This window comes from Pipistrellus kuhlii, unplaced genomic scaffold (assembly GCF_014108245.1).
Source record: "Pipistrellus kuhlii isolate mPipKuh1 unplaced genomic scaffold, mPipKuh1.p scaffold_m20_p_6, whole genome shotgun sequence".
NCBI lineage: Eukaryota > Metazoa > Chordata > Mammalia > Chiroptera > Vespertilionidae > Pipistrellus > Pipistrellus kuhlii.
In genome coordinates, this window is record NW_023425562.1 from 57,621,115 (window position 1) to 57,636,197 (window position 15,083).

Here is a 15,083-nt window from a genome sequence, read left to right on the forward strand (position 1 = left end):
TATTAGGAATAACTCATTGCTCTTTCTGTTTATTCTCTCTTTTCCAAAATCTTAGAAATTTGTTCCTTTCCATTTCTCCTGTTGCCATTCTAGTGTAACTAGTAACCTGAGTACATCTGCATGGTCCTTCACCTCATTGCCAACCTGCCTCTGTTAAACCCTGACTGGTCTCTTGCACCTCCAAAGTCTATTCTACACTTTGTCACATAATCCCCTGAAAATATGTGCCACTATCTAAACCTCTTTTTTTCCCACTCCTCTTAACTGTAAATTGACTGTCAGCAGAAGGCGCCCATTATCCTATACACTTCTTTTTTCTTAAACAAATTCTTCCACTTTATAGTTTTCCTGTATTAATTCAGCACTATTCCACCTCTTTGCCCCCACATTCTTCTCTACTTATGTAGATTCTACCCCAAGGCCCATCTTCAGTTCTCTATAATCTATAATAGCAAATTCTCCAAAATCATACCTGTTTATCTTCTTTTTCTTTTAATTTTTTTTAATTTCAGAGAGAACTGTTTTATCTTCTTTTGAGATGAGTTACCAACCCATTTAATTCATGGATAGCTACTGAATTAATGTTTATTATGTATTAGGTTATATGCATGCCTTGAGCATATAAATCATGCCCTCCTTTCTCATTGGAGAGCTCATAATTCTGAAAAGACAGCTAAGTGCATAGGCAATCAGAAACTAATAATAAAAATACAGGCAGGATGTGGTGCAGGGTTAATGTGTGGTGGAGAAACTAACTTTCTGAGGGCTCTGATGGAAGGTATACAGAGAAGAAGACATTTTGGATAGATCTGAGAAGCTTAGTGTGAATAGTGAAACATGAATAGTGGGGGAGAAGGGCATTTCAGAAGGAGCAAAGAGCTTGTGCAAAGACAGAATTATGAACTGTCAAATACTTATTAGGGTATTAGTTTCCTAGGTTTGTGGTGACAAAGTTTTACAAAATGGGTGGCTTAAAAGAACAGAAATTGGATTGCACAGTTCTGGAGGTCAGAAATCGGAAATGGAAGTCTTGCCGGGGCCATACTCTCACTGAATAAGGGAGAATCTGTTCCTTGCCTTCCTCTTAGTTTCTGGAATTGCCAGCAATCCTGCGCATTTCTTGGCACGTAGGTACATCATTTCAGTGTCTGCCTCTATCATTTCATTCTTATGACATTCTCTCTGTGTGTCTTTTCTTCTTATAAGGATGCCAGTCTTAATTGGATATATGGCTTGAGTACATTTTGCTAGTAACTTGAGTTACAGCTGTAAAGACCGTTTGTACATAAGGTCACATTCACAGGTACTTAGGGTTAGGACTTCAAAATAATTTTTTTGTGTGGAGACACAGTTCAAACCACAACACTTAGAGAATTCAACATAGGTAGTTGTTAGAGTATAACTTGTGATGGATGCACTGGAAGGTTATAATGGCTTTCCTTCTGCCTTTCCTAAACCTTCAGGTTCAGGGTGCATCCTTGACCTCGCTAAGCCATCAGTTCATTCCAGTCTCTGGCTGCAGTGATTGTTTTGAGGTAGGCAGTAATCTAAGCTGACTCAATCAGAATGAATCTCAGAACCTGCTAGAGGCCTCTCTGTGGATGTTTATGAAGCAGATGCTTTGTCATCTGCCCTCTCTGTGGTGAGGATGTGGAACCTAGAACTATTATAGCTAGTAGCATTGCTGTTGTGATAGGACCCCACCCGAGGTCCGAGCAACTCCTAGAGGAGGGAGGATGTCAGAGAAGTGGAGTTGGAGACCTGATGACTTTCTGAATCTTGGGATCAAGACTTGTCTGAAGATGTATTTTTCATTTTCGTGAGGTGCTACATTTCTTATGCCAGGTAGTGTTGAATTTCCTGTCCCTTACAATTTAGAATAATTTCTAACATGCAGAGGGATGTAGGGACAGATCACGAAAGTCTGTATTTTTCATATCAAGGACTTTGGGTCTTATACTTTTGCAGTTGATAACATGGTCTAAATTCCTGATATTTCCCTACCAAGTCTCTCAATGTTCCAATTTTGATGGGATATGATCTGAACAATAAGTTACAATAGCCAATAGTTGTAGCTTGTGTGTGTGTTTTTTTTTTATACTGCTTAGCTGGGATTGCCAACTACCAGCTGGAGATGAGACTGTTCTCATTGCCCTGTACCTCAGCCCTGTTAAGCAAGTTTTATAGTTGAGGGCTCATTAGTTGTCATTCTGTTTGTAAATTGTATTGGGTATGATTTTTTGTCAAAGTTCTTTTAGTGACAGACTTCCATCTTATACAAGCTTAAGAGAAAAAGATGAGAGACTTACTGTTGTTTTTTTAATTTGTTTTTAATATGTTTTTATGGATTTCAGAGAGGAAGGGAAAGGAGAAATAGAAACATTGGTGATGAGAGGGAATCATTGATTGGCTGTCTCCTGTACACTGGGGATTGACCCTGCAACCTGAGCATCCTCCTAGTTCATAGATTGATGCTCACCCACCGAGCCACACTGGTCAGGTGAGATTTACAGGTTTATGTGACAGAAAAGTCAATAGTATATTGTTGGCTTCATGTGTGGTTGGATCCAGGAGACCAGTTGGTCTCACTTTCTCCATCCCTTTACTTTGTTCTGCTCTTTACCAGCCTCACTCTCAAGAAGGCTAAATCAAACTAGCTTAGCATCTTCTGGTTGAGTACCTGCTCTGGGAGTGGAGGATGAAGTTCAGCTTCATTAGATGGCATGAATTGAGAAAGGGGAGCAAGGAAGGAGAAAGGAAAACACATGTTATGTTACCAGAAAGTGAGGCCAGTGCTAGGCAGGTGAAAACAGTAACATTGCTGTGTATTCATAGAACCTTCCATTTAGTGAATACTAAGTATTGATGATGAAAATTGGGAATGATCTAGAAAATATAATAAGTAACAAAAATGCTCATCCCCAGTTTATTAGGAATTCACTCAATCATTATAAGGATTTGTGAGAGACCCATTAGGTGGAATGCATTATATTGGCTCTTTGAGATTACTAACTACAGTGAGGATTGTCCTATGTTGACTTTCAGTCTAGTAGAGCTAAGTCATTGAATGGCAGTTATTCATTTCCTGATTTTGTAATGGGGGAACAGAGAGGATGATGGGAGGAAGCAAACAAATTGTGCTCATTGTGTGAAATTATGCTATATTGGGAACATCCTTAACTTTATATAAAATACTTACATAATAGACATTTAAAGTTTTTGGTTGATTCCTGGAAGATAGAGTTTACTTATCTGAAAAGGTAAAAATATGGTTATTGAGTAAAAATAAAGTTGAGCATGAATGTCTTAATATATGCCCCAAAGCAGATATCTGACATTTAAACTCTATCTCTGCAAAAGGTTTCCAAGATGAGCAAATATATATATTTTTTAATTTACTATAGTATAGTGGACAGAGAAACATGTAGGAGAAAAGCAGAGTATGTATATGGTCTAAACATTTTTTTTTCTAACTATGATTAACTGATTCAGTAAATTTGTAGGTTATCTTTATCTTGAGAATTAAATATAAAAATAGTTACTGGAACTGTGGCTGAACAATATGAAATCATACTGTTTTCTCTTTCACACAATCTTATTTCTAAAACTGAAATGAAACTGTAATACTTTTCAGAATAATTGTATCTGAAAATTTGTCAGTCACTAACCTGTTGTGAAACTTGTTTCCTATTTCTGTTTTTTCCCAAATTCATTGTAGCAAAAGTGACTCACATCTCTTCCCTACTAGTATATTATGTACTACTCTAATCCTTCATTTTATTACTTTCTTCCTTCCATTTTTCTTTTTCTCCCTATTCTCTCAAACTAGCTCTTTACTATTAGCATTTTTTCTATTTTTTTCTCTTTAGGGTGACTTTCTTATATATGCCTTGTTTTTTCCCCCCTTTCTCCTTGTTTTAGTGATGTCATATCCTTTTAACTGCTTTTCTTTTAGCACTTGAAAGCCTGCTTTCATTTTTATTTTTTCAGTTTTTAATTCTTTACGTTTTTTTGTTTTTCCAAGTTATATTTTGAGTGAACTTCAACTCTAGCTGTTTATTTATTTTTTAAAATATGTTTTTATTGAAAAAAAATTTTTTTTGAGAGAGAGAAAGAGAGAGGAATAAGCGAGATAGAAACATCGAAAAGAGAGGAACATCATCTGTCAGCACACCCCTACTGGGGGGGTCAAGCCCACAGTCTGAGGGGTCAAGCCCACAGAAATTGGGCAATCTCTTGGTTCCTGGTCAATGCCCTACTGCTAAGTCGCACCTGTTGGGCCAACTCTAATTATTTATTTACGTGTTTTCTCATCTAGAACTCTATCTTTCACTTATAGAAGTTAATTTTAGTCATGGTTGAATTTGCGATGGCTGAGTTTATTCTTTTAGAATTTGAGATTAACATTGTATAGTCATTGTAACATTGTATAACATTGTAAGTTGAATGAATTTAAAAATCGCTCTTGGTCCTTTTTGCATTCTAATTAAGAATTTTCTAATTTGTTTATTAATAAATCTCTAACTATTAGGGACTGAAATTTTATCAGATGCTGTTAAGACACACAAAAGTCACCTCTCTTCATCAGTGTTTCCTATATTTTTGATTCACAGATTCTTTCGGAAAAATGTATACTCTTATGGACTCTCTTATAAATTAAAAGATAATCTTTAAAAATGAATCCTGTTTCTTTTTTTTTTTTAAATCCTTACTCAAGGATGTTTTCTTTTTCATTTTTAATTGATTTTTAGAAAGCGAGAAAGGGAAAGAGCGAGAAAGAGAAACATCAATGAGAGACAGAAACAGTGATTGGGTACCTCACTAATGGTATCAAACCCTAGGTATGTGCCCTAATCAGGAATGGAACCTGCAACCTTTCAGTGTATAGGACAATGCTCCAACCAACTGAGCCACCCAGCCAGGGCTAAAAAGTACATTCTCTGTTTTTTCTTATTGTTGTTAATCCTCACCTGAGGATATTTTTTCCATTGATTTTTATTTTTATTATTTTTATTTTTATTGATTTCAGAGAGGAAGGGAGAGGGAGAGAGAGGAGAGAGAATCATTGACTGGTTGCCTCCTGCACGCCCCCTAGTGGGCGTTGAGCCTGCAACCCCGGGCATGTGACCTTGACTGGAATCCAACCTGGGACCCTTCAATCCATAGGCCAATGCTCTATCCAGTGAGCCAAACCAGCTAATGCTCCATTGATTTTTAGAGAAAATGAAATGGAGGTAGAACACGGTGGGTGGGTGGAGGGGGAGAGAGAGAGAGGGAGAGAGAAAGTGAAATGGAGGTAGAAAAGGGTGGGTGGGTAGGTGGGAGAGAGAGACAGGGAGAGAGAGGGAGAGAGAAAGTGAAATGGAGATAGAAAAGGGTAAGTGAGTGGTAAGAGAGAGAGAGAGAGAGAGGGAGAGAGAGAGAGAGAGAGAGGGAGAGAGAAACATAAGTGTGAAAGAGACACATAGATTGGTTGTCTCCTGCTGGGGCTCTGACCAGGGCCAGGGATTGAATCTACAACCGAGATGCATGCTCTTGACCGGGAATTGAACCCAAGACCCTTTGGTGCATGGGCTGGTACTCTGATCATTGAGCACACCAACTAGGGCTGCATTCTGTTTTTTATAAGATACTTTTAAATAGAATAAAAAGTAATTTTTTAAAGATCGTTACATATATTTTAAATATAATTTGTAATGGCATTCACAATATAAAAAATTTGCCCTTTTCCCTTTTCATGTGGTACATATTTAATGTATATTAAATTAATGTGTAAGAAAAACCACGATTTATACACAAATAAAAAATGGCATTTAATTTTGGGATCAGTGTATATTAAAGTAGGGATTTAATTTGACTCTGTACTATAATATTAGACAAATTTCCTCTCCTTTTGTTTGATATTCATTCATTTGTGTTTTAAAAGTTATTTCTTAGAATTTTTTTATATTTTGTTTTTACATGATAAAATAATAGTGGTTATCAACTATTTGTAGACATTTCTCTGCAAATAGCATCGTTCCTGTGTGTATTCCCCCCCCCCCCCCAAAAAAAAAGGAATAAAAAGGCCAATCTGGCTGTAATTGTCACTATATTTTCCCCTTTTGACAATGGGTTTTTTGAAGTGCAAAGGGTATCTTGCAAAGCTGGATTTTGATTAGATTTGACAAGTTAATATTAAGATTGAGGTAAATTTGTTGTTAGAGATTAACTTTTTGCCCTCCGATGACTCATATTTAAACATTGTGTCTTATACTTTTCTTTTGGAACATCATTTGGACCACTGGTTGAACAACATTGAGCAACCCTGGCCAAGTAATTGGTTGCTTTAAAGCAATCATGGGCTTGCTGGTTCAGTCTCTGTAGACTGACTTTAACTTCCTTTTAATATAAAATATATCAAGCCTACGGAAGAAATAAAAAATAATAAAATGAATATCTTTGTACCTGCAACCTAGCTTTGCTAAATTTTCTTCATAATATTATTATTATTCCATAATAATATATGAGTTATGTAATATAGAATATTATGGATACGTACCAACCAAAGTTCCTGTGTTATTGCTCCCTAATCCTGTTTACCTTCCCCTTCCCCAGAGATAGGTAGTATGATGAAGTTGATGTGTTTTGTTTCCCTTGCATGCATGTTTCTAGTTTTACTGCAAATACACACATACCAGTACACTGTTGTTTCCAAAAAAAGGTCATGCTTTTCAAACTTTGTAAAAAGTAAGCATGCTTTTCTTATCACAAAATACATTTTTAATGCTCTTAAGATTAATATTTATGTTCATAAATGTAGTTTTGCTAGATTGTAGCTATATTCATTACAGAATTCCAATTCATTCATTGTCCTGCTGATGTTCATTTAGATTTTTCTAATGTGTGCTGTTACAAATTGCTGTAATTCACACTTTACATATCTCTTTGTGGATGCATGTATGATTTTTCTCTAGAGTAGTGATTTTTAAACTTTTTAAAAAAATATATTTTATTGATTTTTTACAGAGAGGAAGGGAGAGACAGATAGAGAGCTAGAAACATTAATGAGAGAGAAACATAGACCAGCTGCCTCTTACACACCCCCTACCAGGGATGTGCCCGCAACCAAGGTACATGCCCTTGACCGGAATCGAACCTGAGACCTTTCAGTCTGCAGACTGACGCTCTACCACTGAGCCAAACCGGCTTCGGCGATTTTTAAACTTTTGAAGCACCTCCAAAATAATTTAAAAATTTTATTTACTTCCTTGCATACATTTAGGTTGACATGCAGTTAATATATACAATTATAAAAATGTATTTACATAGTTGCAAAGAATATCATTTTTGGCATATTGTAGAGTTATTGAAAAAGGCCCATTATATTACTTTAAAATATTTATTGAGTAGAATTCAAATTCCATAGTAGTTTGGTAACCATTCTCATTCATTTTAAAATAGATGTTTTGTCTTCTTTATGTTATTCTTTTTTTTTTTTGCTTGTTATTATTTTTATTCTAATTCACTCAGGTAATTTCCCCCCCTGGATTATGAATACTGTCCAGTGATTTTTTTATTTGCTTTTTCTTGCCTTTGCTTATTAGTATTTTTTGTTACGTTTTATTGATTTATACGAGTTCTTAATATATTCTGGATATTTATTCTGGGATTATATACGCAGCAGTGATCTAGTGATTGGCTTTTTAAATTTTATCTCACAATTTAACATTCTAACCGATAGCCCTGACCAGGTTTCTCAGTGGTTAGAGTGTTGTCAGATGCACCAAAGATTCAGGGTTTGATTCCTGCCAAAAAATTGTGACTGTTTCTTTATTTCTGATCTGTATACTTCATGGTTCTTTTTCTTATCTATTTTACCCCCATACTTGACTGTTTGCTCATTTGCAAACTCTTTCTTCTTCTGACCTCTGGAAAGTAGAGTACTTAAAGACATACTGTCTGTGTATCTGTACCCAATCCTCTTCTTATCTACACTTTATATTCAGATGTTCTTAGTCCCAGGACTCTAAACACTATGAACTAGAACTCTTGATTTTTACTCCAAGCTTGTTCAATTCTCATTCTTGTCAGCATAGGCCCGTGGTTGGCAAACTGCGGCTCTTGAACCACATGCGGCTTTTTGGCCCCTTGAGTGTGGCTCTTTCACAAAATGCCACAGCCTGGGTGAGCGTATTTTGAAGAAGTGGCCTTAGAAGAAGTTTAAGTTTTAAAAATTTGACTCTCAAAAGAAATTTCAATCGTTGTACTGTTGATATTTGGCTCTATTGACTAAGGAGTTTGCTGATCACTGGCATAGGCCAAAAATCAGGGTGTTTTCCTTACACATTCTTTTTTCTTTTCCTCCAAACTAGTCAAATCTCAACTATTTAACCACTAAATATTAGCTAAGAATCTGCTGGTATTCTCCCTCCCCCTTCCATTTGTAGGTAGGAGCCAGATTGTGTATATCTTTAAATCTAAAATAATAAAAGCATAATATGCTAATTAGACCAGACAGCCTTCTGGATGTCATTCCGGATGTCCCGGAAAAAGCCGCTGCAGCAGGGGTCAAGGCAGAGGCAGTTAGGGGCAATCAAGCAGACAGGCGAGTGGTTAGGGGTCATCAGGTAGGCAGAGGGGTTAGCAATAAGGCAGGCAGGCAAGTGGTTAAGGGTGATCATGTAGGCATGCGAGTGGTTGGGGTGATCAGGCAGGCATGCGAGTGGTTAGGGGTGATCAAGCAGGCAGGCAAGCAGTTAGGGGTGATCAGGCAGCCAGGCAGGTGAGCTGTTAGGAGCCAACGGTCCGGATTGCTAGAGGGTGCAGGCTGGGCTGAGTGGGCTGAGGAACTGCTTCCCCCTAGACCCCCACACAAATTTTTTGCACCGGGCCTCTAGTTCTTAAATAAACATAAAAAATTCTGAAAAGTTTAATAAGGTGATACACAAATAAAAGGTGTTAGATGGCTAGCAGGAGTTGGAGTTAAATGTCAGTTTCCTTTAGCTTCTGTTTCCTTATCCTTACTAATTGCTTTTTCTTTCCTTTCATTACTATATATTTATAGGGATTCTTTGAAAGGAATGTAGTTACAATGAGTTGATTGACAACAGGATTGGTCTTGATTGAATGGAATCCTATTTTGTGCTCTTTTGGGTCTAATATTCAAGGGCCTAGGAAAGATTTTGGTTATTGGATACACAAGAAAGATCAAAAGCATATATTATGTAGGGAAAATGTGTGGGTGGCTGGGTTTGCTTTCCAGGCAGAGATAAGGAATATGGTATGAGTAAAAGTGAGAATGGGCATAGAGTGTTTGGGGGACAGTGATGGGAACTGATTTGTCAGAGTAAGAGGGAGGATTGACATTCTTAGTCAGAATGTCACGATCAGGAGTTTGAACTTCATTCCATAGTCTGTGCAGATTCATTGTAAACACTTGACAAGGGTAGTAACATGGTGACACTGGTCCTTTAGGAATGTTGTTCTGGCTGTAGAATGCTAAGCAGACTTTGTGGGCCGTTCACAGAAGCTGCAAAATCTTTGGCAGTAAGGCTACTATGAATTCTTTGGACTTGGAATAGAGTGTAGCAGTGGAATTAGAGACGAAGGAATGAATGTAAGGAAGTCTTTGATGGCAATTATATCATAAATTGGTCATACATTTGATGAAGGAAATAAAATAGAGGAAGAAACTAACAAAAGTTACACCAAAATTTTAAGCCTGATAGAATGGGCTGTTTTATTATTTCAGGTGGGCTGTAGTTGATGGGAAGATGTATTCCCCCATAAGATTTAGTATCTCAAATTATTTGCTAAGGATGTGTCTAGAAACCTAGAAGAAACGAGAGACCACACAGAGCAGAGCCAGATATAGCTTGTGTCCGAGCCAGGTTTTTGGCTCCTAACTTCTTTGCAGATTGAGTTGTGTTGGTTCTGGAACTCCCAGTTTTTGTTCTGTATTGCCCTTTTATTCTCTGAGTTTTCATTGCTATGTAGAAAAATATAACTATCATTATATGGCTGCTTAAGGGAAGGCTTTATTTAAATTATTGAACTCTCCTGTTTCTTGAACCAAACTAGGCATTCACAGGTACCTTTTTATCTGATGTGATAGGGTAGAGTCATTGTTCAGGTGTTTTAAACAAAGGCTCCTCCTCCAGTTCTTAACTTTCCGAAATGCCCTTCTCTCCATACTGTCATGGATGTATTATAGGAATTTATTCTGAACTTTTTTGTAGTAAATTTTGTTTATAATAAGAGCTCAACATTTTTTGTTGCTGTAAAACTTTGTTGGAACTTCATTAGGCAGCAAATATTTCGTGGGCATCCATGATGTTTTAGGCAGTGGAGAAAAAAGTACATGATGTATGTCTTTTAAAAAACCATGGCAGACTAGTGGGCAGAGATATTCCTCTCTGTCAGTGATAATCAGACCACATGGTAAGTCAACACAGAAGGCAACACTCAGCTCAGTACAAAAGACATTGGGCACAGTTCCCAGAGTTCCAAAGTAAATTTGAACTGAGATCTGAAAGGGTGGTTAGGAGTTTACTAGGTGAGGAAAACGAAGGAGGGTGAAGGGACGAATGGGAAGTTAAGTCTAAACAGAGAAATCAGGATATGCTAATGCTTGGAGACTTCCAGGCAGGTGAGTTGAGGAAAGAGTGACATTTGATATTGCTGCAATATGGGCTGCTTTGTTTGGGGAGCAGCAGCCAGAGATGGATCAGGAGAAAGAAGTTGGGATTGGATTGTGATGGACTTTTCATGCAGTGTTAAGGCAAGAAATGGTTTCCAAGAAGGTTTTGATGTGATCAAATTAGCCTTTGAGGAAGATGACATGTGGCTCTTTAGAGATCTGGCCAGATCACAGAGCTGGGCTTAGTTGTTGCAGACCAAACTTGGATGAGGAGAACTTTAAGTAGACATTGGCATTGGCAAAGGGGATAGAAGAAGGGGGAAATGAGTGGTTTTGTAGGCTGAATAAATGGGTGAGGCAAAAGAAGAGTTGATAAGTTTTGAAAGTTAAGGTAGATGATGACAAAGTAGTGAAAAAAGCAAGAGGCAAAAAAAGGGGACCAGTGACTTAAATTTATGGCATAGGAAATATGAGTCTGAAACATGGGTCTTGCTTTGTGCTGGAAATGTAGCATGGGCAGTTATCAGCAAATAGATGATAGATGAAGCTATAAATGCAGATAAGGATTACTTATAGAGGGATCATAAGAACTGGATCCAGGCCAACTCCAAGGACAGAGCCTAGAGTTTGAGCATAGGAATTATCCCTTTTATTGACTCTTTCAAAGTAGATGCTTTATTTTTTTTAAATGAAGAAGTTCTATTTTTAATTTTTTAAGTGTTTTCTATTTTTAATTATTATCATGGATGGGTATAGTAGGATATCCTAAACATTAAAGTGCACAGCATTCAGTTGTAATGTTGTATCATTTATAATAGTTATAGATTTATTATTTTTAAAATAATTAGGACATATGCTTAATCTGTTACATTTTAGAGCTTATTAGCATGAATAAATTTCCATGAACTTTTAAAAATTGTTGTTATACTCACCTGAGGATTTTTCCCCCCATTGCTTTTTTAGAGAGAGTAGGAGGGAGGGAAGGAGAGAGGGAGAGCGAAACATTGATGTGAGAGAGACACATCGACAGGTTATCTCCAGGAGGTGCCCCGACTGAGCTGGGAATCAAACTGCAACCCAGGTACATGCCCTGACTAGGAATCAAACCCGAGACCTTTGGTGGGTGGGCTGGAGCTCTAACCACTGAGGAGCTCTAACCACTGATCCATCGGCCAGGGGGAACTGGGGGGACTATTTTTCGTTAGATTTTTTTTCCCCCGTTAGGTTTTGATTTTAAGGAATTAGAATTAAAAATTTCTTACTAAAGGTGAGACTTTGGAATGTGGAATTATTTTGCCAAAAATTTAGTTACTTACTTTAATTACTAGAAATTCCAAGACTGTTATGATTTATTCTTAATTTGGAGTATTTATTAAAATAATTTGATGAACTTCAAAATCACTAGTGCAGTGCTGAGTTCCACTAGAGAGTGGTTTGCATTGGGGCCCCATTTTTTTGTCATTTGTGTTGTTTAAAGCTCTGTGGCTGATGTTAATGTGTACTCCTGTTGAGCACCCTGTATCAGTAGTTTGTGTAGGGGCTTTCTTAGTATATTTTGTTTCTTGCTTATGTAGTTACCTTCTTTGCTTTAAGCTGTGACAGCAAAGGCCAAACAGAATACCCACCATTTTATTTTTCCGGGCATCACAGTGAGATCATTTAAAATCTTATGTGAATTTAAATTATTAAAAAAATTTCATTTGCAGCTTAATCTAGGCCCAGAGCACTAGAGGATTGGTCAAACAAAATATGGTATGTCTATATAATGGAGTATTGTAAATGGAGTAGCTGTAAAAAGGAACAAGGACTATATATATGCTGTATGGTCATCTCGAGAATATGTTGTTGAATGAAAAATCAAGGAGCAGAACAGTGATATTGTATGCTACCATTTTTCAGAGAAAGAGTGTCTGCAAATATATACACAAATATTGTTGTATAGTATAGTTATAGACCCCAAAACTAATAGAAATGGTTTCTCTAAGGAAAGGAATGTGGTGGAAGAAGCAGGGATGGAACTTAGACTCTTAATATACTTTGTTTTGTGGATATTTTAGTTAAATATATTTTTATTGATTTCTTAGAGGGAGAGAAAGAGATAGAAGCATCAGTGATGAGAGAGAATCACTAATTGGCTGCCTCCTGCACCCCCTACTGGAGATCAAGCCTGCAACCCGGGCATGTGTCTGACTGGAATCAAACCTGGGACCTATCAGTCTGCAGGCTGATGTTCTATTCACGGAGTCAAACCAGATAGGGCTGGATTGAGTTTTAGAATCATGCAAATGCTTTACCATATTATGAAACAAAAATAAATTAAAATGAGAGAAAAGCACAATGTCTAAATATCAAAAGCAAAATGAAAAAAGTGAACCTAAATGATCAAGCTTGAGGTTGAAGCACAGAGAGAGTATTTCAGGTGACTTTGAAACATAGTAATTTGACTATTTCTGGTGAGATATATCACTAAGAACAAAGAACTGAAAAAAAAAAAAGACACCATATACTCTTTAGTAATCATACAGTTGTTAGTAATATTGGTGTTATTATTCTGGAGGTGTGTAAGATAAAGCAAGTGGAGTAGTGGCTCGGTGCACAGACTCATGCACATTGAAAGGAAATTAATTAGAAGAAAGATTTGTGCAGTAATTACGTTACTGCCAAAAACAACAACAACAAAAACCCAACATGTCAAAATAGTATATATAACATAGTATTATAAAATTAATATAATCTTATGTGATTGGTGCCAGCGAGAGCTTTATTGTATCACACATGTATGAGTTAGCGTTTATTTTTAAATTGCCAGTGTGCATCATATGTAACGATTGATTGGTCAGACGGACGATGAACAGTTGGTCACTTAGCTTTTTATATATATAGATTGGGGCACTAGAGTTTGGTGTGTTGAGTAGAATTAGAAGTTGAGTAAGAATTCTGGGGTCCTAACTTTGAGTTGGAAATGTTAGTGTGAACTTGAGATGTATTTTCTTTTTTAAAAGTGTGTTTTCTAGTTCTCTACTGAAAAATTCTAGAAACTAACCTAGGTACCATTAAGCACTTTTAGTGCCTGATTCTTTTATCTAAATAATTCCCAATAATATTTCATATCATAAAACAAGTTACTGGGGAAATTTCTGTTTCTATCAGTGGTAGAATAGCTTTTTTTTTTTTTTTGTCTCCCCCCCCCTCCCCCCCAACACTTTAGCTGAAAGGAACTAGAAAAGCTGGGAAGTTTTTTATTTTTATTTTTAAGTCTGTTTGAAGGCTTTGGTGAGTGATCAAGATAGACAGCAAGGACTTGAGAGATCAAAATTTTGGTGAGAAGGAAAGCTCAGAGTAGTACAATCAACGTTTGGTACAGCTTTTCTCATGGAGTGATTGGCTGGTTTGAAATGTGCAGCTAGGAGGTTGAGCAGAAAATTGTGGCAGAGATTTTGAGCAGAGATTCTGAGCAGAGTTTCTGGTAATCATGTAGACTTCGGGGACAAAATTGGAAGTTAGGACCTGCAAAGAAAGAGGGGCACTGGAAAACACCCCAGGCTTTTAGTTGAGAAACCTGAAGGATAGGCTACACCCTATGCTTAAAGCTGACTGAAAATAGGTCAGCTCTCACAAAGGCTAAAGCCTAGCTTCCAAATCAACATAATCCCTGATTGGATCAAGGTTATTTATTGCATGCTAGAAGCAAATATAAATCTGCTCTGAAGTTCTATTGATTGACACCATCAATCATTATTTCAAGTTATCTATACAGTTTTTATATATTCACTGATAATATATTACATATATAATTATGCTGTATATATTTATAACATATAATATTTATAAAACTTAGTTTGCATTCAATAAAATAATCAAATATCCTATATAATAAAGATGTAATATGCAAATTGACCATCACTCCAACACACAAGATGGCTGCCCTATGTGGTCAAAGATGGCCGCCCTCATGTGGACACAAGATGGCTGTCAGGGGAGGGCAGTTGTGGGCAATCAGGCCAGTAGGGGAGGGCAGTTAGGGGTGACCAGGTCTGCAGGGGAGGGTAGTTAGGTGGGGACCAGGCCTGCAGGGGAGAGCAATTGAGGGGAACCAGGCCTGCAGGGGAGGACAGTGAGAGGCAACCAGGCCAGCAGGGGAGAGCAGTTAGGGGCGACCAGACCGGCAGGGGAGGACAGTTTGGGGGGACCAGGCTGGCAGGGGAGAGCAGTTAGAGGTAACCAGGCTGACAAGGGAGGACAGGTAGAGGCAATCAGGTTGGCAGGGGAGTGGTTAGAGGGTGATCAGGCTGGCAGGCAGAAGCGGTTAGGGGCAATCAGGCAGGCAGGCAGGTGAGCGGTTGGGAGCCAGCAGTGGGATCGGGCCTAAACGGGCAGTCAGACATCTCTTGAGGGGTTCCAGATTGGAAAGGGTGCAGGCTGGGCTGAGGACAAACCCCCCCCCCCCCCCCCCCCCGCTTCC

At 37.7% G+C, this 15,083-nt stretch overlaps 1 protein-coding gene across 3 annotated transcripts in view; it reads left to right on the forward strand.

The window, feature by feature from the left end:
* Positions 1-15,083, forward strand: part of ATRN (attractin) — a 113,482-nt gene that overhangs the window by 6,678 nt on the left and 91,721 nt on the right. The window lies entirely within an intron of this gene.